The 25,609-nt window shown below is 33.4% G+C and overlaps 1 protein-coding gene and 1 long non-coding RNA gene across 6 annotated transcripts in view; one reads left to right on the top strand and one right to left on the bottom strand.

Annotated features, from left to right (window-relative positions):
* LOC145252610 (uncharacterized) overlaps positions 1-25,609 on the top strand; it is a 188,389-nt gene that overhangs the window by 36,911 nt on the left and 125,869 nt on the right. The window lies entirely within an intron of this gene.
* The window catches only part of LOC145252609 (uncharacterized), a 148,904-nt gene that overhangs the window by 121,958 nt on the left and 1,337 nt on the right, over positions 1-25,609 (bottom strand). The window lies entirely within an intron of this gene.

Here is a 25,609-nt window from a genome sequence, read left to right as displayed (position 1 = left end):
TACCCCCACCCCACTTTTGTTGCTGCTAGTATATACTATAATAATACTAAATACTGCTAGAATCTTTATTCCAAGCCTAATATGTATTCTAAGAAAAAGTTCCAGCTCAGTCAATGTTTTATCCGTGGGCCCCAAAGACGTTATTGCTGAGATAGCTCGCTCTGTGTTTCTTTGTTTGTTTGTTTTTTTATAAAGGATTCACCACTTATCAAGGCCCAGAGACCACTCGAGGACAAAGGTTAATAAGTGTACAGTGGTCAATGGGACAATGACGTAGTAATTGTTAGTAATGGAAATTTGGTAAATTGGATTACTTAAGGGGAACAGCTTATCAAGAACTTGTTTACATTGGACTTGACGACGACTATATTATAGTCAGTCGGAAAGCAAGCAAATGGAAGAGAGTTCCACAGGTGTGCAGTTCTAAGAAAGAAGCTTTGTTCATGGAATCTACGTTTAGGTCTAGGCAGGGATAAAGTGTGGGGGAAATTATTGATAGTGTTTTTAGCTAGATGAGTGTTTCTCGTGAAAGTTTGATAGATTGGAGCTCAGACGAGCACTTGTTGGCTGAGATATAATCCTGTACAATTCTAAGATGTCTACTGCCCAAGTTTTTGCTTTCTCACCTGTTAAGAATAGGATAGTTTACTGTTAATTGTCTTAGGCATCCCTACCGGGGAATGCCGCTGAGCCTGCCCAGGCATATTTTGTAGGCCAGAATGTTCTTTCTCTAGGGTGTTAGCTTTTCAAATTCGACTCCCCTAACCTTGTGTCAGAATTTCTCGCCTTGGCAAAAAAAATAAAATAGAGGGTCTTAAGAGAAAATTTCAAAACCAGGGAACCTTGCATAATTGATGTTTAATAAGTCCGGACCAAATTAAAAAAAAAAAAAGGAATAAAAGAAAAAAGAAAGAAAAGAAAAGAAAAAAACTTACGAATGTAAATTATCGACTTAACCTGTTGCCAGAAGTTTCTATGAGTCATCGCCTTTCAAATGCAAATTTTGAATTTCTGATTTCTTCTTAAGAGTCCATAAACTTTAGACATTCTCTCGAATGTAAATCATTCAATTGATTTTATTTTTGAAAAGATGAATAAATGTTATAGGCATAATGTTTTGTGTCATTATATATCGATTTTAATCTTCTTATGGTGATATAAAAGTGGTACAAAACGGTTCTGATTAGGGAATTCATTTTACTAATCCTGTGACGTATATATTTTTTTTTATTTATAATCTATTATATATAAAAGTGAACATGTTTGTGTGTGTGTCTGTGTACTTTTTCCTACTCAATAACTCTATCAATTTTCAGTCTACAGACTCGAAATATGATATACAGGGTACTGAGATTTGGGAAAATCTTTGTAATCCATTTTCAGTCAGAAATTTGGCTGTTAAGTGGTTAAAGTTCAAAGATTTGACCTTTGAGAACTTTACCAGACTCCTCCGACAATTTTGGGTCTAAACACTTCAAATTTTAGATATAGGTTCCTTGAACATGGATCTAACTTAATAACTTGATTTGAGCCCAAAACAATAAATACGAGGGGCGTGCAATAAGTAATGCCTCTGACCCACTTTCAGTTGTCTGATCTAGCTGAAATTTTGCATGTGCAATGATTTATATCTCTACGGGTTATGTGGCAAATTACAGCTCTGAACTAATTGTGGTTTCTGTTTTACAGGTGTTTGAATTGAGTCAGGTGTGAAATGGAGCCTGTTGAATGTCGAGCAGTGATCCGGTTTTTGTATTTGAAAGGACGCACACCACAAGAGACTTTTGGTGAAATGAAAGAAACTTATGGTGATAATGCCCCATCATATGACCTTGAAAAACGCTGACATCGTGAATTCAAATATGGCCGGAAGTCTTTGGAAACAGCTCTCAGACCTGGTCGCCCCCTCTTCTGCCATTGATGAGACATCTATCCGTCAAGTTGAGGCTGCCATTTTGGAAGATTGGCGCATTACTATTCGCCAGATAGCGCAAGATGTCAAGATTAGTACAGGGTCTGTGGAAACTATCATTCATGACCATTTGCATATGCATAAGGTGTCTGCCACATGGATTCCCAGGTTGCTCACACCATTCCAGAAGTGAGAACGCGTCGAGTGCTCGAGGATGAATTTGGAGATGTGTCGAGAAGATGAGTCAAAGTTTTTCAAAAGACTGATTACACAGGATGACACCTGGGTCCATCACTATGATCCAGAGACCAAAGCCCAGTCAATGCAATGGAAGCACTTGGACTCACCATTTCCAAAGAAGGCAAGGGTGCAGCCCTCCGCTGGCAATGTCATGCTCACAGTCTTCTGGGACCAGGATGGAGTAGTGATGACAGATTTCCTGGCAAAGGGTACCACAATTACAGGAGCCTATTATGCTTCACATTTGAGGAAATTAAGTGAAGCTATTAAAATCAAGAGGCGGGGCAAGATCAGCAAAGGTACCCTCCTCCTGCAGGACAACGCTCCGGTCCACAACTCGCATGTCGCCAGATCAGAAGCACGGACGTGTGATTATGAAATCGCTCCCCATCCTCCCTACTCTTCTAACTTTGCACCCTCTGACTTTCACCTCTTCCTAGCCATGAAGTTGTTTTTGAAAGGAAAGCGTTTCCCAGATGATACAGCCTTGATTTCTGAAGTCACGCCGTGGTTGGAGGACCAACCTGGGGTGTTCTACAAAAACAGTCTCCAGAGCTAATGAAACGATGGGAGAAATGCATAACTCTGGGTGGTTCCTATGTAGAGAAAGACTAATAACTGTGCCAACTTTCGTTGCTCTACTGCTATGGGAAGTTGGTCAGAAGCATTACTTATTGCATGCCCCTCGTATTAATGGGTCAAAGTTTTAAAAACTGACCACTTTTTTTTTTTTTTTTTTTGCTCAATATATACCTCAACACACCCGGGCAACGCCGGGCTGAAATGCTGGTATGTAAATAAAATTGTTATATACTCTCATTTACTTAACATTCTGTCTGTACTTCTTCCCATTACATGTACCAATACATACATACATATATATATATATATATATATATATATATATATATATATATATAGTCATCCACATACAGTACTGTTTCGCTATATCATAGCTCATCAGTGCGGCTAGACTGGCAACTACCTCAAGCCAGGATTGAAACCCAACCGCCCATATGACAGTCAAGGCTTTGAAACATTACACTAAATCGGCAGCTGCTGTGCGGGTAGTGAATTAACGATATTTTGACATCGTCCGAATACTTAAGCTCGATAATTATTTACTATAATAATTATTACATTAGTGTTTCTTCCTTTTGGGAATCATCAGTATGTATCGCTATATGAATGTTTATAACTGCTACGTTCTTTATAAATCTAATAAACAAACAGATGATTCCTCTCTCTTTCCCTTTTCACTCTCTCTTTTCCCTCTCCTCCTCTATCTCCCCTCTTTTCTTTTTTTCCCTTTCATCCTGTCTTTCTTTTAGAAGTTTGAGCTTTAATCTTTGGAATTATTTTCAATTAAATCATTAAATCTAACAGGAAATGACATCAGGAATAAAATTTGTTTTTCCTTAATCTTTTTTGTCAAATATACTATTAGCCAATACTTTTTCCTATATTTAAAACGAGAGAAAAAAAGTCTCCTATGAAATTGAACATTTCCCAAATTATACCTACATATTATCTGAACTTAAAAACATGCGGCTTTTTTTTCTCTAAAGTATGCATTACTTCTAGCTAGTCTAAACTTAATACATAACCCTAAAGGTGTTACTTCTTAACCAGTTTTTTAAACGAGTTAAAATTTAACCAAACTTTCCAATTTGATAAAAGTTCCATTATAGCATATTTATTACTTTTTTTAAATGGAGAGTAGATAATGCATGTGGATGTGTTATCGGCAGCTCCAGTAACTCTCGCTTCTCCTTTTTTGTCCTTCAGTCCTCATTTCCAATGAGTGATTTTTCTGACAAAGGGTGAAGAAAAAGCTGCTTTCCAGGTCGGTAGTACTTTGTGAACAGTAGCTTGAGATGTCGGAAAATTTCTGTTTCTATGTCTATCCTTGTGGTCATGTCACTAGTAAGGGTGCTGGAGGTTACGTTTGATCTGGGCTGACGTTATCCGCCTGATAGTCAGGACCCGAACCTTGGATTAACCACTAAGGAGGCTGTACTATCAGCAGGTGCAAAGTACCGGGGCTGCTGTATTGCCATTTGGTGAATAGATTCTGGACCATACAGTAGTTTCTGTTTCTGGTAGGGCTTGTCGATGCCATGCTAGTGGGTAATTGTTAAGGCTTTACCTTATCATGTGCTACAAAAAAATTTTTTTTTTTAATTCTTGTCTTTTTCTCTCTTACTTTCCCTCTCTGTCCTGCTCCAACCAAATCTACTGACCTGTTCCACAAATCCCAAATCCTTAATCATGACAAATCTCCAAAAAAGAAACACAAATAAACTTAGAACCCCATCCTCCAACATAGACTCCTACTACCAGGTCTCCTTCTCCAACATCAGGGGTCTACGTTCAAACCTTCCAGAGGTTGAAACACAATTACAGGAGACGAAACCGGACATATTCTTTCTAAGTGAAACTGGCATAGGGCCAACCACACTTCCCTAGATGAATTCATAATCAAAGGATACTCTAACTTAACATCTAAATCTGACCCCCAGGATCGTCATGGGCATGGAATATGTGCCTACATTAAAGATGGCTTTCCATGTGGTAGGGATATCTCCAGAGAAGACCCTAATCTACCTTATATGTGCTTCGGGGTTGAACTAGCTTACACCACTGCATTTATATTTGCCCTCTATCGCCCCCACAACAGTGGGGTTACTATCTTTAAGAGCATATCTGCGAGAATTGACCACATCCTGCCTGCTCATCCTTCGGCTAACATTCAGATTTGCAGTGACTTCAATGTCCATAATGTGGAATGGCTGACCCACTCCAATAAGACCAATGACGAGGGAAGGTTCTGTCATTATTTTGCCACTGCCTATGGTCTTACTCAGATTGTTCACGAACACACCCGTGTGTCCTCTATAGTATCAGACCTGATCGAATAGTTAATTGTAGGCATAGACCAATTCATACCATCCAAAACATTCCAACAAAAACCGAACAACCAGCCATGGTTCTTCCCAGAATGTGCTGCTGCCATCGCGCACAGAAATCACTTTTTCCATAGCTACCAACGTAATAGATGTACTGAGACTAAAGCTGCTTTCAGGACTGACAGCAACCACTGTAAAACAGTAATAAAAAAAATGCAAGAGAGCTATATGCTCAGTCCGTTAAATCCAAAGTAGCTGAGCAGCGGCTTGATTCCCACCAGTTTTGGCAAATAGCAAACAGGATCCTGAACAGAAGCGTGTGTTCTATCCCAACCATCATCAATGGACCTGAGGTCATCTCGTCAGCATCAGAAAAGGCCAAACTATTTGCCAAGAACTTTGCAGTTAATTCTACCCTATGTGATGAAGGCCATCAACTCCCTGTATTTCCTCCTATAACAGACAACACGTTATGCAACATACAAATATCTGTGCGTGAGGTCGCCAAGCTAATCAAGAACTTGATTCCAGTAAAGCAATTGGCTCTGACGGCATTCCAGTTATAGTGCTGAAAAAGCTCCAACCAGAACTTGCCCCCATACTTACAAAACTGTTTAAGCGTTGCCTTAAGGAGAAGTGCTTTCCAACACCCTTGAAAACCTCATCAGTATGCCTTATATTTAAGAACTCAGGTGAAAAGTCATCTCCCTCTCAGTACAGACCAATAAGTCTCCTTTGTGTCATGAATAAGTTGTTGGAATCCATATTAAATAAAGAAGTAGTAAACCACCTCAGCAGAAATTACCTTCTTAGTGACATGCACTATGGTTTCTGCTCCGCAAGATCTACAGCAGATGTGCTAATGGTTATATCTCATAGGATTAGTGACTCTCTTCGATAAAGTATGGCATAAAGGCCTACTTCACAAGATTTCCAGCTACGGTATCACTGGTAATGTTTTCTCAATCATTAAATCATTTCTCTCCGATAGGCTCATAAGAGTAGTTGTTGATGGGCAGAAATCAGAGGCCCACAGTATTAATGCTGGAGTTCCTCGGGGGTCCATCATGGGCCCAACTCTCTTCCTGATCTACATCAATGATCTTCCAAAACATATACTTAAATCATTCGTTGACATCTATGCTGATGACACGACCATCTATGGCAACACATCAAAGGCTATAAATTACAAGGTTCTCTCTTCTGATCTTGAGCGCGTGGTACAGTGGGGGAAGAGGTTGCTGGTTACTTTTAATGCATCCAAAACCAAACTTCTATCTTTACATCAACGCTCTGATCCCCATCTGACATCAATTGAAATGGATGGCTCTCGTCTTGGGGAGGCTCAATGTTTTGACAAGCTTCTGGGCTTGACTCCTGATCTGAAATTGAACACGTACATCAGGTCTGTTGCCAAGGATGCTGGGAAAATGGTGGGATCCTTCTACCGCTCCAGAAGATATCTCACTACTGATGCAATTCTCTATCTGTATAAAAGCCAACTACGTCCAAGAATGGAGTACTGCTGCCACATCTGGACAGGAGCTGCTAAAAACAGCCTATCCTGCCTTGACAGAGTACAAAATAGACTTCTTAGCTTAGTGGGGGATGCTTTTTTCTCTTCCCTGCAACCTCTCTCCCACAGAAGAGACGTTGCAAGCCTGTCTTTGTTTTATCCTTATTTCCATGGCAAGTGCTCGTCTAAGCTCCAATCTCTCGTCTCCCCTCGCTAATCTTTCACAAGAAACACCAATCTGGCTTAAACTACTGTCAATAATTTTCCCCACTCTTTATTTGTGCCTAAATCAAAACGTAGATTCCATGAGCAGATCTTCTTTCTCAGGAGTGCACGACTGTGGAACTCTCTTCCGTTTGCCTATTTCCCACCTGACTATAACTTGGATGTCTTCAAGTCCAACATAAACAAATTCCTGACAAACTGCCCTCTTAAGTAAGACACTCTATCAAATCTCCAATACTAATGATTACTACAATACTATCTCACTGATTACTGTACACGCAATAACCCTTATCCCTGAGTGCCATCCGGGCCTTGATAAGTGGTGAGCTCCATGTAAAATAAAAAGGGTGCCATGATTAACACCAGTCGATAGATTTGAATCCAGCAACAGAAACCATCTTTGGTTCCATTAGCAAGGACCCAATCCATTCAGCTACCGTTAACCACAAGAAATACTGTTGAAATTTATACATTTATTTTTATAAATGTTTTAACGTCTGTCAGAGTGATCTAATCATTATATGATGATCTGCGCATAAGAGTAATATATATATATATATATATATATATATATATATATATATATATATATATATATATATATATATATATAGCTTAATGCGTCAGAGGAAAAGAGAGAGTTACAATTCCACAAGAGGAGACTTATCTGGATAATGCCAAGCTCAACAATTATCATTGGAGCTTATACAATAGGACAACAAGAGTATGAAATGAAGTCGCATATAGAATGGATCATTTATTGAATAATGGAATACAAGCAAAATTTGGGGGATAGAAGGGACTCTTTATGAGTCATCTGATGCAAACAACACTGTGTCCGTAGAGTGATGAAAATGCATATATTCTGTTTTCAATGCTTTCAGAAAGAGTTGCACACCTTGACAAGCCTTCTCCATTCAGAAGATCACACTCGTTTCAATCTTCTGTTTTTGTTTCTCTTTCGTCGTGAAATACTTCTTTTTCTCATCAGCACAAATGAACCATAATTTCTTTTTTATAGTTCCTTTTTCCCCCACCATTACATCCGCGTTGTCACAGATATAAGTAGGGCTATGACAACAGAATATTCTTTTCATTGTTTGCAATCGCCTCCACGGTCATCTGATTTGACAGCACCAGACTTTTGGCTTTGGGGATATCTTAAAGACAAAATATATGCAAATAAACCGCGAACCATCCAAAAACTTACGGCAAACATACGACAGGAAATTATTTCTCTACAACCTCAGTCATGGAGAATAGCTTAGAAAGAGCTCGATTTTGCGAAGCCGAGAATGGGGACTACTAAGAGACATTATTTTTTGTAATTAAGCCAGAACAAATTTCCATACTCTAAACCGTGTAATAAAAAAAAAAGAATTAATCAAATGTAGTCATTTAAAAAAAGTTGTTTCATTTTCAAACTGTAAAGTGACTTATTGGCCACCCTGTATATTATTGTTTAGCTATCCTTTTAAATACTTAAATTCTGCTTAGTTTCAACTAACGTTTCCAATCCTTACAGTATGTCTTACCGTTCACCTGATAAACTGAGTTTCCGTTATCCTTGAGTGGTTTTCTAAGTAATTCACTGCCTGTTTTAAAACGTACGCCATCTTTGTATTTGTATAACTGATTGTTAGTGAAAACGATGTAATGAATTAATATCGATTAGAGATATGTCAGTGGCTCGTAGCGAAGGTCAATTGAGTGTGTCTTAAAAGATGATATCAAAAGTAAAGTATTTGTAAAGTATTTGGATTCAGGTGTATTTTGTGAAGATCGAAGTATATTATGATGAACAGATGTAGAAAATTCCGATGAATCTAAATGTGTTAATCTTATATTCCAGAAGGCTAGGAATGTAAAAATCTAGGCATTTTTAACGAGCCAAAGTACTGTTTCACCTCGATATTTTTATCCCCTAAATGAAAAAAAATCCTTAAATCAGTGGAATCAGTGTTTACTTAGAGACTTCATGTTTTGAAAACTATTATATATAATATTATTTCATGGAAATCGCTCCAGACGAGGCATTTAGTGGAAGTAGCTAAAAAATAGTACTTCAAAGTCCAAAAACTTGCCAACGATAAATGTAAGATAGAGTAGATTTTTACCTAGAAAACAGCAATTCTTCTCTCTTTGTCAGAAATGTCGTTTATTTATTCAAAGTAGATGAACATAAAAAAGGGTGAATGTTTATATTAGAATAATGTCAACGGATATTCATGATTAATCCTCATATTGACTGCTAAAGCCAGTTGGCATTTGATAGATCCAATTAGGCCAATCTGTTGTTTCGATAATCAATAATTATTTGGAGTAGGTGATCAAAACGTTTGTGCGATCACAAGGCCACTGATTGTCCATGTGTGGAGTGTTGTTGCCACATTTGTGTTGGTGCATCTGCTACTAGTCTCTCACTCTTAGAAAGGGTTAAAAAGAGAGTCGCCAATCTAATAGGTCTCGCACTGTCGGTTAGGCTTCAATCCCTAACCTCTATCCCATCGGAAAAATGTTGCATCTTTCTGCCTGTTTTACAAGTACTTTAACGGTGAACGCTCTGAAGAACTTCAAGCCGTTGTACTCCCCGACGTAAATACCCCCGATAAACCCGACAAGCAGCGAAATCCCGCCCCTACACACTAGAGATCTCTAGATGCCAGAAAGCCTTCTACTCTAATAGTTTTTTCCACCCCTAAGACGGCTAGACTTTGGAATTCCCTTTCTGTTTCCTGTTTCTCTGGCTATACTGACATACATAAAGTTAAATGAAATATAAATAAACATCTCGCTCCTCTCCTCACATAGTCCTCTCATTGTACTTGTACCTCCTCGACATACATACCCCCGACAAACATGTTTAACAACAAAATCCCGTTCTTTTACTGTAGCTATCCTTAGTTTCTTCCATATGACTTTTAGGCTTTGAAATTGCTTTCCGAGTTCCTGCTTCTCTGACTATACTGATATGCAGAAGTTTAGCGTAATGTAAACAGACATCTTGCTACTCAACTCCCTACATAGTATCTCTGCAAAGTATGTACTACATAGAAGTCCCCTATATCAAAGTGACACTGTGCTTTGTTTTGGGTGGAAATGCAATAAAAACGTGTGCATGTATAAAATTTTAACATTAACATAATAATGGTGTCAATAGCGAAATGTGAACTATAAAGAATTCTTCCCGGTGAACGTTGGTATTAGATGTAATCGTTAATGTGAACATGTCTCATTACTGTATTGATGACTATTTAAAGCATACATATACATGTAAGACTTAACAATCTGCTTAATATTGTTATTTGAAATGTCTGAGTTCATTTGCAGACAAAATCAGAATAAATGTAACTATACTCCGGTTGGGGTCCCATATTCACGAACGCGATCTCTAAACACGGTACGTTAACCTACAAGTAGAAATTGTGACGCAGTCAAATACATAAGCCAAACTATTTTTTCTTTCAATCTCTCTCTCTCTCTCTCTCTCTCTCTCTCTCTCTTTTCTCTTTCTCTTTAGAGTCGAATGTCAGTCAGACAAAGACAACGAAATAAAAGCGAAAGAACAACGCAAAATGAAAAATCAAGACGTTTTGCATTCTTCACCGGCGGAGAAAGAAAACGTATGTTATTGAAATGATACCCAGTGATTTGTGTAGCAGTACTATTACTTCTGATTGTGAGGGGGGAAAATCCTCCGCTTTCCATAAGTAATGAGTAATAAAAATAGAATATTGATCAGGATTAAATATAAAAACCGATCAAAGTAGACGAAACAAACGCAAAGTTTCTAAAAACACGAATAAAAAATTGACCGTATTTGTATATGAAGTTTTTGTATAGAAAGCTATAACTGTCATTAGAAGAAGAGGCGTTTTTATCGTTATATTAATCTATGTTACTTTTTGGAATAGTGTGCCTTTTTCTTTTATTGCTTCCCGAATAGCAGCTTATAAAACCTAAAACATTATTTTCATTACGGATTGCAAAAGATGCGTAAGGCGACAAGAAAAAAGTATATTCGCAGTTATAAAATTAATAATTATTAAGTGATTCTTTTTTAGACTACTGGGATGTAAATAACCAGTATATATATATATAAATATATATATATATATATATATATATATATATATATATATATATATTACATATATTACATATATCTTATATATATATATTATATAATATATATATTATATATAAGATATATTATGTATATATATATTATATATATTATATATACTGTATATAAAAAATACAGAGGACATTCGATTGTTTTTCAGAGCATTTTACAGTCAACGAAGAAAAAAAGGTCAAAGACCCTAATGTTTTGATATAATGTTTTGAATATAATAAACTAGTTATAACCAAAGTTTCATTTCATTTGGATAAAACACTAAAAAACGGGGCCTAATTAGAGTTGGCCCGTTTTTGGGGGGTCACCCTGTATATATTATATATTATATATACATATATATATATATATATATATATATATATATGTTATATATATATATATTATATATTATATATATATATATATATTATACTATATATATATATATATTATATATATATATATGAAGCACATGTGTATGTGGATATATATATATATATATATATGGTTTTATATATATATATATATATATATATATATATATATATATATATATATATATATATATATATATGTGAGAAGGAAAATATTTCTTCGAAACTCCGCGGATTAAGGACTATCTACTTATTTAGTTTTGCCTTTTCAAATTAAATATGTTTTTAACTCTTTTTCAAAGTTTTTTTTAACATGTTTTATTAACTATTTGCTCTTATATATATATATATATATATATATATATATATATAGTCATCCACTTACAGTATTGTTTCGCTGTATCACAGCTCATAAGTGTGATAAGACTAACATCCATTCCAAGCCAGGGATTAAACCTACAACCATCTAGTTTATAGTTGGCAGTTCTAACCTCTGGTCATGGGATTGGTGCCCGTAAATGACCCCATAAAATATCCATTTACATAGACACTTGTCTATCCCTTTTACAGTGCTCGACCTGCTTGTTTATTTTATGTAAAAGGAACTCTGCCTACCTGTATGATTCCGTTCCTTATGTATTCAAAAACGGTTCAGTCGATTTTTATGAAATTTCACACGAAGATACTTGATGGGCTTGTCAGTGTTTCTATACAAGTTTTGTATCGTAATGTTTTCAATAATTATCGATAATCGATTATCGAAACAATCTGGGAAAAGAAGAAACAGTGATTTTGACCAAACTTAACATATTACACAGTCTAATATAACAAGTGCATTTAAGATGTTTTATTATCACACAAGCTAAAAGGCCCGACATAAAAAATAAACAGCAGGTTCTTTGATATGACAGGGACTCTTTCAAAATTAATGTTTCTGTTTAAAACACAATTTCACCATAATACTTGACTTTTTAATTTTAAACTTAAATTGAAGAGATTATCACCGCACAAGCAGTAAGGATATGCATATAAAATCAAGTAGGTTCATTGATATGTCAGGGGCGCGTTCGAAATGAATGCTACTCTTTCGGGTACAATTGAAGCATGACTTTTGTATTTTAAACTCTAATGTAAGACATTATATACAAAATTAAAAAAATATAAAATAAACAGTAGGTTCTCTACAGTGCAATGTAGACTACAATATATTGTGAACTATGTCACTTCGGGGAGTCATGTAAAGCTCCCCCTAGGTGCACGGCGATGGGTCCCAAACTATAAAGCAGACAATCAATTGAATTTGATTGAAAAAATGGGCGATTTCACCGATTTCTATGACAATAAAAATATGGGAGTGTGAAACATTCGTTGATCATCATTTAATCTCGGGCAATGTCGGGTCACCTGCTAGTAAATATACCCGACATTAGGTTTAATAAAATATGTTGAGAAACACTTTAGCAAGAGTTAAACAGGCATTTGTTTTTTTGGAAAGGAAACACAAATAGAGGTGAAAGTCCTTAATCCGCGGAGTTTCGAAGAAATGCTTCCCTTCTCGCCAGAGGGGAGATGTTAACAAAATGCATAAAGAAATTTGCCTGCAAAATATTTAAAGAAGCTAAGTATGAAAAGGGTCATACTAGCGTGAAAGTGAATTCAAAATCAGGCGTATCCGATAAAGTGATAAAAACAAAATATCTATGTTTATAGTAGTCTGTGAACATGTAGTTGGAGATTATAAATGGTCCAAAGAATAAATATCTTAGTGGATATGCACAAATGAAAAGGTCTGGTCTGTAAGGTTATCACAAAAAGAAAGCTATTTGATTGGTTGGTTGTTTTGTTTTACGGCATATCAACCCTTTTCAGGTTATGTAATGCCAAATCTGGTGATTTTGAAGAACGATTTTTTAATATAGTATATTTGTTTTTTAAGTCGTATTCAATTTAACCTATAGTTGGGACCCTAACAGGTGCTAACACTCCGGGTCAGAGTGGACCTGGGAGCAATGGCAATTAAAGGATGGCTCCACACTCCCTAAGGCATGCAAGCTGGGGCCTCACCATCTGATATAGTTTAAGGTCATATCCAGGACCAAAGCTATTTGAAGAATAAATGTGGAATATTATCACGCGGTGGATTGAGTTTATTCAAAGGTGAGGAAGGGTATTGGCCCAACATCAAGGCAGTTAAAACATTGTGTGGTAAGGGGATATGATCTGGTTGTCATGGAAACCTATCTCTGCAAAAATAGTTAATTAGGGCAGTTCAGGGGCGAAGTCGAATAAGTGCGTGGGTATGATTTGGTGGGTTTACGGACTGTATTAACGAAGATGAAGCATAAATATTTAAAAAGTTTTTCTTAAGAATTTGAGGACTATGAGATTATTGCGAGGATGAATTTTTCTGGAAAATTAGAAGAATTTTATGGAAAGTATTTGTGGATTGTGGGGATCAAGAAAAGAACAAATGGTAATTAGAGGGAGAAGCGGGCGGCTGGCACTTGCATTATATATATATATATATATATATATATATATATATATATATATATATATATATATAATTTTATAGAATTCACATAGACATGTGTTTTATCTTTTTCCAGAAAATAATCAATCAGTGTCGAGGAAAATTATTCTGCCTATCACGCAATTCGAATCTCAGATCCAAGTCAACATTTTTACTACTGCCTGAACCTTTAGAAATATGCGAACAAACTAACAACCACGATGGAAGGAAACGCGTACTAAGAACGATTCTATGAACTGTGTTCAACAACCTGGACGAACTTCGTATTGCGCATTAAATTTGACAGCCTAAAGGATCGTTTCTCGAATTAAGGGGACAATACGTAATTTTTTTTATAAATATTTTTTTTAATTCTTATTCACACACACACACACACATATATATATATATATATATATATATATATATATATATATATATATATATATATATATATATACACGAGGTACGTTCCAAAAGTAAATGTCTAGGTTTACTGCACTAGCCTCCTCTGCCCTATCCACTGCGCGTTAAATACGTTCAGAGATTACAGTCAGGATATCTGTAGTAGAACGTGCTTGCCTAAATATATACTGTTTGTCGGAAATAAGTTTATTTTCTATCAGTTGGTGGATTAATTAAGGACTTAAAGATTTTGGTGAAAAAAGAGGACGCTAATGGAGCGATAATGTAGTTGGTCAGTGCTTTCGTCAGTATATATATATATATATATATATATATATATATATATATATATATATATATATATATTGCTTTGAAAAGTATGAATGGAGTCATTATGGGTGAAAAAAAAGAGAAACGGGAAATTGTATAGAGACAAATCGACTAAAAAGAATTATAGGTAAAAAAAACCTCGAATAAAAAAGGGATCCATACGAAATTTCGTGTAAAAAAATTAAGGGATCTAGAGGTTAACCTTTCGACCGACCCTTTTCAATAGATATCGTCGGTAAGTTGCATGAAATTAACGAATGAGAATGGAAAAAGGGGAGGAGATGAAGTCGAGAAAATATATATATATATAATTAAGAAAATCCGTTGTCTATAAATAAGTATAGACAAAACAGAAAAACCAACATACATGTAGACTTTTATTAGAGTACTTTGAATAACTCTAATTTATGTGAAAGTTCTTTTTGTCTACATAAAGCTGGTTTGCGCATCAGCACACTTACGGCCTCCAAGATGTTGAGGTGCTGTTTATTCCGGGCTTTATGTAAAATGCAGAAACATTCCTCAGAATATGCTTGGCCACAAGTTTTATTTTCGTACAAATGAACACCAATTGACGATTCGAGAATTAGTGGTCGTCCGGATGTATTCCGTAAAGGCCTGGATGTATTTCTTAAAGGCTCGGATGATATAAAAAGTTTACGTAAATACCCAGGAACGTGTTGTGCCACTCTGACCCCTAAACGTTGAAAAGTTCGACCCACGTAGTCAGCATCGCACCGACATCTAAACTCGTATATTATTAAACTATTTTGTAGCGTAGGAAGTACATCATTTTTAAACGCTGGGAAGGCAGTTTTGGTACACAGCACTACTCGGGGTTGCACCGCGTAAAAACAGTGGGAAACAACTGAAGTGATCTTGCTAACAAAACCTCTACTAATTGAACCTATGTAGGGGAGCTTTAAATAGACCGGACATTTAGCCGGACCGAAAAGAGGCTTAGTGGTAAAACTAGCAAGTTTTTGGCGAATATGCTTAGAAATTATACCACCAGGGAAACCATTTTTAATAAGCATGTCCGTTATTTTCTTAAGTTCCTCTTCAAGTTTGCTTGGCGAGCATATCATGAGTGCACGGTGGACCAAGATCTTAATTAAACTTATTTTCCTGTTCATAGGGGTAAAGGAATCCCAACTAATATACAACCCTGTAAAGGTAGGTTTCCTGTATATAGTTGTATTAAACCGATTCCCTATCCTTTCTACAAGGACGTCCAAAAAGGGTAAAGAGTAATTCTGCTCTTCCTCTATAGTAAACTTAAGTGCCGGGTGGAGATTGTTTAATTTCAGAAAAAATCACTTACTATATAATTTCCCGTTTCTCTTCTTTTTTTTTTTTTTCACCCATAATGACTCCATTCATACTTTTCAAAGCAATATTAAAATTGTGTACCACGAAACATCTGTTTAAATATATATATATATATATATATATATATATATATATATATATATATAAGTGATCTTGTTGGCGTGGGTGTGTGTGCGAAAAGTTTCTACAAATTCTTCTCTGAATATCTGGTCTAATAAGCTGAAATTTGATATATAGGGCAATTGGACCTGTAGCAAAATTTTGATTTTTTTTTTTTATCGGTAACAGGTCAAAATTGAAAAAAATAAAACATTAATCTTAGCCTGGCGTAAGTCGGTTATATGCGTTCTTTTCTGCGCATGCGCTAATTCGAAATTATAGGTTAAGCAACTGTATTTTTTGTAATTTTTGTATGCAGGTGGATTTAGGTCATCGGCTCAGAATAAGGTGGGATAACTATAGGTTTTGGTTTCGATTTTAGCTGACGGCACACAAGGCATTTTATTTTACTTTTGAAACTATTACTATATATAAAATACAATATAATAATCGACAGACAATTGGCTCTATAATAATAAACATGATATATTCATGGATTGAAATATATTTTAGCCTAAATTAAAACCATGCAAAGCCGAGCGGCCAGCTAATATATATATATATATATATATATATATATATATATATATATATATATATATATTAGCATGTGGAGTTGACGTTGCCCGGGATTGAATGATGATCAACGAATATTTCACACTCCTATATCTTTATTTTCATCGAAATCCATGAAATCGCCCAGAAGGAAGCTTGACATGCCTTCATGCAATAACTTAGTCCAAAATATATAAATATATGTTATTCTACATTGCACTCTAGATAAACTATTCTTTCTTTTATAAAATTATTGTATTTAAACTTCTTTCCAGTTATATATTATTTAATTAGAATTTATTGAGATACGTATTATTTATAAATTTTTTATTTATTGCGGACAATTATCCTAATCTGTTTTTAGGTGTTTCACAACGTTTCGGCCAACTATTTCTCTGGCCTTCGTTAGTTAACGAAAAAAAAAACATAAGGACATTTACATGTGGGTTTGAACCTACAGACCACATCATGCAAAAAAAAAAGAAAAAAAAACACGTAAATTTTCAAGTCTTATAAAATTCTTTGCCGTTAATAAAAAAAAAAGTAAGAAATTTATGTGCGGAGTTTGAATCTACATGCAGAAAAAAAACACGCTAATAACGACATGAAAAAATGGTTTTACCGATGATAGATAAATTAAAGTAACGGTTTCGATTATTGATTATCGGTAAGCATCGGAAATATTCTGAGAAAAACTTAACTAAGATCACTCCCAGACTTATACACTAAAGTTTTGTAAATTTTCAAGAAAATCTGTTCAGCCGTTTCGGAGTCTATAAGGAACGAACTCACATACACAGAGAGACAACATTGCATTTATATATATATATATATATATATATATATATATATATATATATATATATATATATATATATATATATATATATATTCCCAAAACCTCTGGCCTTGATGGAGGGAAGTCTAAAACTTGCTGCTATGGTTTCAAATGATCTGAAATAACTGCAAGGGGAGACTTGATTTAAAATATTTCTCATGTTCTATCTCCCCTCTTTTGGAAATAGGGTAGGTTTATGAAGATCTCCAGTATCGAATAATTCTTATGCACTGTGAAATTTAATTTATGTATGAAAACTAAAGAGAGGAGATATAACATATGAGAAATCACCCCTTGCTGTTATTTCAGCAAGTTTTAATGTCCCCTCCATCAATGCCAGAGGTTTGGGGGAAGTATCAAATATTTTGTAATTCATACGCAAAACTAGGAAAATTAATGACTATGATTGAAGCAATTTGCGACTGCAAAACAGTGCCAAAAATAGCCTCTGGATGATGGATGATCCCCTTAATGTGCGACGTTAAAGGCAAATATCACATTGCCCACTACACAATTTAAGTCATTACCTTTCCAACTAGCCTTGACTTGTTAAATTTTGCTCAATAGTCGCTGAAGTTTTAAACTTATAAAATTCCCCAAAACAGTGGTTTCTTTTTCTTTCTCTCTCTCTCTCTCTCTCTCTCTTTCTCTCTCTATCTCTCTCTCTCTCTCTTATATATATATATATATATATATATATATATATATATATATATATATATATATATATATATATATATATACCGGTAGCCAAATTGAAAATTGAAATGCTCATATCTTTGGTTTTTGGTTCTATGGGACGAAAATGCATGAAAATTTGCAGACTTTTTGAAGATTATAATATTATTCTCTGATTAAAATTTTATGAGGATTGGTAGAAAAGAACCTATATTTTCAAACCAATAACATAGTCAAAAGTTTGCCTATATTTTATATATAGTGTCCTGACAGGCCACCTTCAGTTTTGCTATCTTGGGATGAATTTTGCTTAGTCTTTTTTTTTTGGGGGGGGGGGGCTTGGTTCCTCTCTCGGTGTCTTGCCAGACCACTAGTATATATATATATATATATATATATATATATATATATATATATATATATATATATATATATACTAGCAAAAGTACCCGTCGTTGACTGGGTTAAAAAAAACAGCCTACAGAAAATGGACTCTGATTTATGAAAGTATGATAGCTTATGAAAAGGAAGGGTTGTAAAGAGATAGCTTCGAATTTGGGTCTATCAAAACCAAAGCAAAATATGATGAAAGTAAAATAAAATAGATAGACCCCATAATTTATTGTACCATACCTGTTCACACTGAAACACTTATCACAATATTCTGTGGATCTATATTAAAAAACCTTGTTAAACTTTGTGACATATTTCCATTCTATGGAGGTCAGGCGCGAATGAACACCCCATAATTTTATTGTACCATATTTCTACAAACTGAAACATAATTATCAAAGTATACTTACGCAGATAGTTGGGAAAAGTCTTGATTAAAGTTTATGCCAAATTCACTTCTATGGAGGCCAGGCGCGAACGCAGACCCTGCAATGTTATTATACCATCCCTATTTAAGTTAAAACATACTTATCAAAGTATTATTATGTACATCTATATCACAAACACTTGTAAACGTTTTTTAATTTCCATATTTTGTGGACCAGGCATGGACTCAGACCCCACAATTTTAATGAACCATTGTTCTGTCATCATCCAACATACCCATTCCTGTCTCTCGATACATCTGCTATCATTATATGTGATCAGTTTTCTATAATAGTCAACCATATAGGAGCCTATTCGTGACCAGACACACACACACACACACACACACAGACGTTCAGCTTTATATTACATATATATATATATATATATATATATATATATATATATATATAATTTTTATTCAAATAGACAAGTATTACGTACTTGCTACACTAAACATGCTACCGTAAACTTTATCCATTTAAGGACAAGATGCTCTGAATAGCAGATATAAACTTTCTTTCTATCATCTGATGAGGAATAGTTGTTTTTTTAATAAACCAATTTGCTCAGAAACATTAGCATGCTTAGTGTAGCGAGTATGTAATATTTGTCTATATAAATAAAAATATTATATTTAGCTCTTTCTTTTTCATTGAGCACTCTTAATTACCTCGTTATAATTCATGGGTTTATTTTCTGAATACCTTTAACCTTATATATATATATATATATATATATATATATATATATATATATATATATATATATATATATAGTACAGAAATTCAAAGACTTTTACTTTTTTGTAACTTTTGTTTATTTCATCTTGGATTTCGTAATTACAGCTGTTTCGTTCACGGGATGGCAATGTTATGATTTTATGCTTTCATTCAAGTCTCATATCCTCATCAATTCGTCAGATGTTATTTCCATTCGATGTTACCAACAAAAAGTTAATTTTGTACACGATAAACCTGGTGTTTACGTTTGGGGAAAGGAAATTCTATCCCCACCTTGTTACAAGTTGGCCATCTTAGGCAGCGTGCAAACCAAAATTTGTGTTATAAACCCTAATTTCGTATTTTTTAATTTTTTGTTTTAGTTTTTATTTTGAATTTCAACAAAGTGTTTTACTATATATGCTCTGCACCTATAAATTAGATACATTGAGATTTACTCGAAATCAACTGTGATCCAATTTTTATCATTACAGTCTCCACCCTTTAAACGAAAACGATATACATTGAAATTAGCAATATTTTAAAAATAAACTTTTATAAAATTGATAATATATATATATATATAAACTTTTATAAAATTTATAATATATGTATATATATATATATATATATATATATATATATATATATATATATATAGTCATCCATGTACAGTACTGTTTCGCTGCTCCGCAGCTTATCAGTGCGGTTAAACAGGCAACTACCTTAAGCCAGGGTCGAAAACTGACCGCCCAAATGACAGTCAAATCTTCTAACCATTACGCTATACGGCTGCTGTGTGGGTAGTGAATTAACGAAATATTACGCGACAATATATATATATTGTCGCGCATTATTTAACCTTATTATTTCTTTTTTTGCTGTACAAGTATAAAAATAAAAGATTATGTAAATTAGATAACAAAAATACGAAGTGTCTCTACTTCAATAATATTCTCATGCAAATATTTGTGAGTTTTTCCTGTGTAAATATGATGTTTCATTCTATTAATACACGAAAAGAATGTCTCCAATGTCCTTCGCGCTGATAATATTCTTGACTAATTCACTCTGTTTCTTATTTAATGTGAAAGTTATTTGAAGAGGGCATCAGGGCATGGCTCTGAAATGGGTATTAAACGAAAAAGTTAAAGTAAATATTCTCCGGAAATTTTGTTTTTTAAAAAAGGCATGACGCTGTATTTTTCCGTGCATAATTTTAGATGTGAAATAACGGCTATCTATTTCGAGTTTTATTCTTGCGGTTAACAGCTTACATTAAAATTAAATTCTGTTTCGGTGATGTTTTGTTTTGTTTTGTTTCTTTTAATTTCAATCGATTTGATTGATTACGTATTCAATCCTAACAATTTTATTTTTGTCAGTAGCAAAATATGATGAAAGTAAAGATAATTTTCGCGAAAATATATTTTTTATATCAACTTTATTTCCATTCGTAGCCAAGAGTGACCAACAAAATGATGTTTCCTGACAAAGAGAAAATGTTATATATGTAATAATATAAATATACAAGAAATAAGTGTTACCATAGTCATAAAAGTTACTTTTATGGTAGAAAAATTCATTGGTTTGTATTTTAAATAGTTTATGAGAAAAATGTTATTTTAATTCACGAACCGGTTTTAAAAAAATCAAAATGGCAGCGACTTTGAAATGGAGATCCCGTTTTCAAATTGAAGGAGGGGCACCTGAGTATTGTGTGTTAACAATTTAAGAGAGTTCCGTCAATGTAAGGAATATTTATAAACATCTTTTAGTGTTTTCCGGGGTTTTTATTTTTTGTTGTTGTTGCTTGAGGAATATTCGAATATGGCATGTGTAGTTTATATAAAAATTCATTTAAGTAGTTACGCCTCAAATTTCGTTTTACTTTCGGTTCGCTGAAATTTTTTCAAGTAAAGAGCATTAAAGACTGTTTTAAAACAAAAAAAACATGAACTGAACTTTTATTGACTATGGTAACATTTATTTCTTGTATATTTATTTTTCGGGTAGTCGTTTGTTGGCTTTTCTGCTAAACACTCTTACTAAATAATATCGACGAAATATCGAAAAACAAAGAAACAAAAATAGTTTTGAAAAATAATGAAGCTTTACTTACTTTAGTAAAATAATCCAAAACAGCAAAATTGGATATTAAAAAAGTAAACACGTAATTACTTTAGTTTTTTTAAGCAAAGAATTGATATTTTTTTTATTCAAACCGGAAGTGAAATATCAGTGAAAATTACTTAAAATGTGCCAGTTTAGCAAATAGTACAAAATAACTTGAATTAAAATAATTTAAATAAATTAACTTTAAAATAATACTCTTAAATAGAACAATTACATCAATTACATTACTATAATCAGTCATTTTAATTGAGCGAATTATTTAAAAAGATTTTCTTTAATATAATATGCAAATTAGATTAGTTCTATTATGTACATTGCCTTCAATATAGTGTATATATATTGATCGTGATGCTATTTATTTATATAGAAAATCTTATAGTAAATAAAATTTATATAAATAACCGTTTTCAGCAGGAAGTTTTGTATATATTAATCAAATTGTGAACAAACAAACAAACAAACAAACAGACAGGATTACGGATTTATATATATATATATATATATATATATATACGAATGGAAGAAATGGGATTTTCCTCTAAACGGTGTGCAAAGAAACCATTTATATCTAAGAAGAACATCAACGACAGAAAGAGATTTTTCTCGTGTTATGGCAAGAAAGATACAGACTGATTCAGGAATGTTTTCTGGTTAGATGAATCAAGATTTTGCCTTGTTAGTGATGCTCCCGATGCTCCCGAACGGTGTAATCGAATAACTGGGGAAATATTTTGGCCAAGTTGCATAAAAAACGGCATTTAAACACGTGAATGGAGAAATAATGGTATGGGGAACTTTTACTGCAGCAGGAGTTGGGGAACTCATTAAATGCGAGAAGTCAATCAATGCAAAGGAATACATTCGAATATTAGAAACAGGAGTGTTACCAAGTATACAGAAGCTGTGAATATCCCAGAACATTATTTTTCAACATAATAATGCCCCTGTACATACTGCTTAAGTCACAAAAAATGTTTTTCTGATAATTCAATTGATGTGATATTTTGGCCAGGTCAAAGCCCTGTTTGGCCAGGTCAAAGCCCAGTCGAGAATATTTGGTCTATAATATCTCGTGGATTAGCCGAAAGAACTTCTGAAAACAATGACAAACTGTGAGAAGCTGTGCAAGGCGAATGGAATAGCATCTACTCTTCACAGTGTTTCACTTTGGTTGAGAGCATGTCTAAAACGATTGATCTTTTAAAGAAATCAAAAGAGAATGCGATTCAATCCTAAGCATTTATTAAAGTAAATGTCTTGTTCTGTGTTATTAGTCTCGTTTAAGTTTCCTTGTTCAATTGTTCTTTGTTCAATATAGCTTTTAGTGCAATAAAATGTATAAAATTTGTTTGACCCATTTTTTTTTTTTTTTTTTTTTTGCTCACGAGTGTGATAAGACACATATTAAAGATCAGGTGAAATATCCTGATAGATATTACTTTGAGGTAATATTTTCAGGATGATCCTAGCTAAAGAGGTAAAGTTTAGTGGTTAAAGTTTAATTCTGAAAATCCAAATATAAACACATATATTCAAATTAAGAATTTATTGTTTGACGCAAGGAATATATAGAGGGGGTTTGTTAATGTCTTTAATCCATGGATTTTCAGTAATGGCTCATATCATCAGCGTAAAGGAAATGCGGTTAGCAAAATGTTCAGCTGTGAATAAACACGTATTTTGCTTTTCAGCACATATATTGAAAATGTTATTTGAATGGTGGATAATAATTATAGGAAAATAATTATAGTCACATCACACTCGAATTCTAAATGAATGTTTTTGTTTTCTCGAATTCTAAATGAATTTATTTGTTTTAACTTTAATTTAAGTGTAATGCAAGTGAAATCACGATATCGTTGCATTGTAATCTTTGTGTAAAGGTCATAGTTAGATTTCATGGTTAGAGTCGTTAAAACCGGAAGTAAAATCCGGTTAGTCTCGCAGACTGCGTCTTACACTAACGAAAAAAAAAGCAAAAAGAAAACAATAATAGCAATCGCGTTTTCGCATTTTGTTTTTGGTTTCTTTTTTCTATTTTATTATGGAAAAAACAGAAAGCATAAATCAGGGGAAAAAGTGTAGTGTTCCTTGTGAACGCATCCGCTGCGGTGTAAATGGAGGGAGGGGAAAGGAGGAATCTAATAGAGAGAAAAGATGTTGCAACTTCCATTGAATATAAGCGATTTTGGCAGTGGGCTCTAACCGGAAAAAATATAGGAATGTATCATTGTCGAGGAACTGTAGAGGTAATAGACCTATAGCAAACCTCAGATAATGTGCTACAGTCTGTATGCATTACATTGGCATGTAATTTCATGATTTTTAATCCTATTAAGGTCAAAGTTGGAGGGGAAAAATGAGTTCCTTTTATTTATATAGAGAAAAAAAATGAGTTCATTTTATTCATATAGAGAAGAAGAGAAGATATATATATATATATATATATATATATACATATATATATACATATATATATATATACATATATATATATATATATATATATATTTCAGGTGAATTTCAACAATGGTTGTTCATCAAAATGTAAGAACTTTAACTTTACTTCACGCAATATATTCTATTAAAAAGATTTCTTCAAAATCTTTGGATTCAGCATTAAATAACCTGAAAAGGGTTGATATGCCGTAAAACAAAAACAGCCAAATAACCAACCAACATATATATATATATATATATATATATTTATACATATATATATATATATATATATATTTATACATATATATATATATATATATATATATATATATATATATATATATATATACTAACAGTACATATCCTCAGTTGTTATGATTTTCCTTAAAGTTGACCACATCTTTGATTTTTGGAAGCGTAAAATATAGCTATCGTCATCTATGAAATTCAAAAAAGCAAACAAAATCTCATACATTAAAGCGAAATAACTCATGGGTTTAATGAAACCTTTTTTTTAACGCAGCTGATGTTGGTCATACTAATAAATAAAAAATAAATTTAATTAAATATAAATTAAATTAAAAATCAATTAAATAAATCAACTTTATATAATATTTCTAAATAGAATACTTGAAACAATTCTAAGTACTAATTATCATTTAAATTTGGAGCTAATTATTAAAACACATTTTATTGAGTGTAATATGCAAATTAGATAACCTCTCGAATGCTGATTCTTTTTGAAAAAATGGTATATATAAAAATCGTACGGGAATAAAGATGTATAAAAAAAGACTGTATTCAGTATTAAAATCTATTTGTGAACGAATGTAGTTTTTGTCTATATTAATCAAATTGTGAACAAACAAACAAGCAGACAGAAATACGACTTTATTATTATTATTATTATTATTATTATTATTATTATTATTATTATCTCTATATCTATAAAAGTGAGAATATGTTTGTGAGAGGGCATTTCTAAGCCTATATACTCAACGGAATTTTTATCTACAGACTTGAAATTTGGTATATAGGTTATTCAGACATGTGGAAATTTGTTAATCCGTTTTCATCAGGAAAAAGGGCTTTTAAGGGGTCAAAATTGAAAAATTAATACGTGAGAGTCGTCGTATTTTTCTCTGTTTGCTAACTGTTTCATGACTGCGCATGTGCGGTCGTTAAACATGATATCATACTTATGTCAAGTATGAGTTCGTGTGAAAAAATCATGCCAAGTTAGTGTAATGGTTATCGTAGTTGATTCACTGTCTTTAGCTTTTGGTTTCGATCTCAGCTCCAGGAATTTTTTTTTCCTATAAGAAGTGAACTGTTTAAAAATATATATAATACTCGCATGCACATCTCAGTTTCTTTTTTTTTTTTTTTTTGCTTCGTTTTTGTTTAAGGAATTTAACGTAACGATTAATGTCTACGGTATTTCT

This window comes from Euprymna scolopes, chromosome 29, assembly GCF_053919585.1.
Source record: "Euprymna scolopes isolate OS-2025 chromosome 29, ASM5391958v1, whole genome shotgun sequence".
In the NCBI taxonomy this organism is placed as follows: Eukaryota; Metazoa; Mollusca; class Cephalopoda; order Sepiida; family Sepiolidae; genus Euprymna; species Euprymna scolopes.
The sequence above is the reverse complement of the archived record's forward strand: the minus strand, read 5'-3'. Positions and strand labels throughout refer to the sequence as shown.